Consider the following 4,777-nt stretch of genomic DNA (forward strand, 5'->3'; position numbering starts at 1 on the left):
ACACAGGTGGTGAGGGCAGCTTGTGTTTGTTGTGCTGGGCTCTGCGGTGTTGCATGTGTGTGTATGTGTGTGTGGGTGGTTGGTTGGGGTGGGGGGGTTCCAAACAGCACGAGTAATGCAGCAGGATGACTCATACAACCGCTGAATGAGACAGCGTTCAGTAATCTCCTCCATCCATCCCTGCTATCCCGGGAGGGGAGGGCAAGCCCAGGGAGGGGGAGGAGGTGGAGCAATGGATCGGTATTCCTGGAGGGTGTTGGTGAATTATCTCCTACTGGAGCAACAGCAGATTCATTCAGTGAAAAATATGCCCTATTACCGCTGTTTTGGTGTTCAGAGGAGGCAGGAAACACACCAACAAATGATGCTGATCTGACCAGCACACATCAGCTGACATCAGTTCACAATTAGGGAAAGTTAGTGTATCGTTGTTCATAACCCTGAGGTGTCCCTCGCCTCTGTCATGGCCTTCTCACAATAGGACTCTAATTGTAAGATGGACTGCCTTGGGACAGGAAAACAGCTGATCATCCTGTACTTTTCCTTTCAGAGACTGTGGGTTTATTTTAGAGACAGTCCAGAAATTTCTCCCTTTGTGAATTTTCTCCGGGTTGCCTGTTATGAGGTGGGAATGTGTTTTTCTACTGAAGCGGGGTAGTTCCCTCAAAATCTAACCTACTTCATAGCAAACGCATATGAAAAGATTCACTCGCATACGATGGCTGTCAGGGTAGCAAAACGGATTTTTACAATCTGCATCAGCCTTCAGTCCAGCTGCTCATTGCTGCAGCTGACGTTTACCAGTTAGTGATGGAATTTGAGAGTTATTGAACCACATTCATGTCCGCATATATGTTCAGTTTCTGATAATGCAGTGTTAAAAGTCTTAGACAATGGACCTTTAATCATATGTTCCATCAATGCTAACATCTTTACACCTTCATTTTGCCTGTTTCTGCGATAATTACCCCTCTGTTCAAAGCTCTCATGCAGCAGTGAGCTCCTTTCAGCACCCACGCATCAGCTAAACTGTTGCCAGGATCTGCCACCCAGACTACTCATTCTAATCATGAAACCGTGTCTCAAACGTCTGCCTGCTTTTTCCCTACCACATTAACCAAGGTCTGCTGCTAAAGTTTCGTAAAATGGTGCAGCGTACGGGTCAATGTAGTCCAGGAAAGCGTTTAACTATTAATGTTGTTGTTACCTTCACACAGACAAATGGGAGGGGTAGAGACGGTTGTCTGGAAGCCTAAATGCCATAGGCACAGATGTTTTAAAGGAAAGAAAGATACTGCCACACAAACAAGTAGCAAATAAACCAGAATACCACTCTTTACAACGTTAATCCTGGTTATAGAAATGTTTAATGTGAAAAAGTAATAACGCAGATGTCGGTTCTCTATGATTTGAGTGCATGTCAGTGAGTGAATGTTGATATTTCTATGTATTAAACCCTTCAGGCTCTCCAGTCAGATTGCATTAATGGTAAATAATTGAAACTGATTTTGTTTTGGTTCTCACAAGTGGATAATTAACCGAAGCATCCAGCACCTATTCAGAGTTGTCAGGATAAATATGATGCAATGCACCGTCAAAATGGTGAATAAAGATTGAGTGAAACCCTCTGACGCTTGTTATTTGCTGCAGCCTGCATCTGCTCTGGATCCACTTTAAACCACGTGTAGGTTTAAGTTCCTGGAGCGAAAGGTTCCTTTGACTTTTAAATAGAAGCCGTCTGGCTTTTTGGCTTCAGAAGGTTGTTGCCAAGGCCTGTTTCCAGAGCCACATCTCTACCGTCTACTTCGCAATATTCTCACTTCTCATCACAAAAACGATATGGAGAGAGTAACGATGCCAAACGCGCGTCTGATGGTTTAGTGGATTCTGCAGATGGTTGTTTACACCTTGCTGTTGCCAACAGAAGTGTTGAAAGGAGGAGCGATAGAGGAAAGCAGTTTAGAGTTTAGTGCAACTCAGAATTAACGCCTTGGAACATCTTGTACACGTAAACCCTCCACAACTGTCCTAACAGGATCTATACTGCAGTTACATTGATGATCGTGTGGTCACAGTTGTACTCACAGTCACATTAACAGGGCGGGGTAATGAGGTGAACCTGTAGGACAATCTGGGGAATCCCTCAGCCCAGCTGAAGGTGGGGCAGGGGTTACTCTGTCCGCTCGAGATGATTTGAGGAGGAGGTGGAAGAGGAGGAGCAGAATGTTCATAACTGTTCAGGACTACTTTCTTCTCTTTCTCTCTGCCCCTTTCCTTCCTTTTGTCCTTTTCCCAGCAGGGCTTTTCACTCCTTTTTTCGTGTTTCGTCCCCCTTCCAGCTCCTCGGTCTCTCTCCCACAGGGTTCCCCTTCTCTTCTCCCTCTCTTTCTCTCTCTCCACAGGCTTTTCCAGTTCTTTCTTATTCCTCTCTTTCCCCAGGGAGCCATTAGATACCAGCTCATCAAGTTGTCGCACCCTGTCAATGTCTGTCTCTAGATAAAGCCTCCCGGTGGAGGACTGGGCCTGGAGCTTTGTACATAACTCCAGGTCATGCTCTGGGTGTGCGAGACTTTCCACGGTTACTTTTTGTAGCACATCCCCAGGCTCCAAGATCTTACAGCTAGGTAATGTTTTGCTCCAATGGTGGATGGAGTTGTTAATCTCCTTTGAGGCACACTCCTTGATGGTTTGGAGGTTGGAGTTTGTTGGACTGTACCACAAATTTGTTGCTGCTGGTACCGGTGGTCGGTGTGGGGGTGGCGAATGCAGCGCGGTTGTTAGCGACGAGTGGGATGGAGTTGATGGCGGTGGCGGTGGAGGCGAAGGGTAACGGTGTCGAAGCGTCATGTGTTGTTGAGGAGGTCCGTTGTTAGTTTTCAACACCCTGAAGCTCACCTCATTCAGAAACTGTGAAAACCTGCGCCTGTGCTCCGTGTTCTTGTCCCGGTGTTGTGTTGATGAGGCTGATGCGGGGTTGTTGCTCAGGCTAGATAAGGCAAAACTTTGGGTTTCTGCATCTTTTTTCAGTGGGACAAAAGTCCTCTTTAGGCCTTCTTTACTGTCGGTTTTAGCTGCGGGCCTTGTGAAGATAAGGTTTTGGTAAATGATCTCAGGTTCATCCATGCTGTTATCAGGCTCCTGGTTGGTATTGTAAGACTTTTCACCTGATTCCCCCGATTCCTCAGGTGGATCTTGCTTCACAGGAGTCCGACGTAGGCAGGTGGCCCCTGAACTCCAGCTGTTAGTGTCCCAGCTGTTATCGTCATCACTGGAGCTGCCGTTGCGACTCTGTAGGCTGGGGCTGATACTCCTTTCACTCAGAATGGGGCTTGAGTTGTCCAGGCTTCCCAGCGACCGCCTCTTCAGCCGAGAAATTGATCCTTTCAGGTTGCTTAAAGGTTCCTTAAAGCTGGCCAGAGATCCTCTTAGGCTAGGCAGGGATCCTGGAAGGCAGGGATCAGAACCCTGCAGGCTAGACACAGATCCTTTAAGGCTTTCGCTAGCAGAGTTTTGTAAACTGGAAAGAGATCCTTTGAGTAAAGGAGAGGACTGTCGCCTTAGCGGTGGGTCTTCTTCGTGGTCACTGTAAGGTCCGGAGAACACTGGGCAAGATGCTGTGGAAGAACAGGAACCCCGATCCTGTCGAGAAGACCCTGTCCTGGATCTCATCTGGCGCCGCAGCGTAGCCATATCAATTAGCTTTTTCTTCCTATTTTGTGGGGTATTTGGGCATCCTTTTTGCACCGACACGAGCCTGACACCATCATCCGAAATGGACAAGCACAAGTGAACCATGTCAGGGGGAGTAGAACAGATTTCCAATTGTTTTCTGTCTGCTGGCTTTGCCCACTTTCAATCGTCTGCCCTACTTGTCCAGGCCACCAATGGTGCACTCAAACTGTTGCAGTGTGACACACTTTCACCGCGGCAGCTCAGTGCACAATGGCATGTAAAAAAATTCGACTCTGATCCCATTTGTCAACAAACCAACTTAATCCCTTCGAGGTCTCTGTAATCATTGATGCATGTAAATCATGTCCCATGGACATGTGTGTGTGCTGATCAAAGTGACCTACAGCCCCGTGTGAGACGTGTTTATTTGGGTATACAAAAGTGAAACCAACAGCAGGCGTTAGCTTCTCCGTGTTTTGGCTTTAGAAATTAAACCACCGCAATAGCACATCACCAGTATTTCCTCTCTGATTCCCAGTAATGAACTTGTTTTATTGACAAGGATGGTGTTGGAAATCAGTTGGATATGTAGGTCAAAGATATTGAGCGCCGGCTACCACGAGATCTGCTTTGTGGGCCACAAACAGGCCACAGATCAATCAGTCACACTCGGTACATTTAGTGGAGTTTGTTCCAGCGAGGCATCGAGTTGAATGTCTAAAGGGTTCCTTCATCAGTACAATCCCAGTAGATGCACTTGACACTCTAATTCTGATTAATTTGTCGCTCCCACGGTCTGGTTTGTCTGATCGTAAAGCATCTCCACAGGTGTGGTGTGGTTGCCGAGGTAGCATCTGGTGACTTGCCAGGATGAGAGAAGAAAAACCCAAGCAGATGTTAAATGGTCCAAACATCTGGCGTTTAAAGACGCAACTTTATCAGAGGTGTCGGCTCCACAGCTGAGTACATAGAAACAAGTGACTGTATTTTTTGCTCTTTGAATTGCTTATTTGGGCTCCTGTAAAGACAGAGCAAGTTTTCTGTCTCATCCTTGACCATCAAACAGGATGTGAAAGACTTAAAATGAAAAGAACTTTATATATAT

This window comes from Takifugu flavidus, chromosome 16, assembly GCF_003711565.1.
Source record: "Takifugu flavidus isolate HTHZ2018 chromosome 16, ASM371156v2, whole genome shotgun sequence".
NCBI lineage: Eukaryota > Metazoa > Chordata > Actinopteri > Tetraodontiformes > Tetraodontidae > Takifugu > Takifugu flavidus.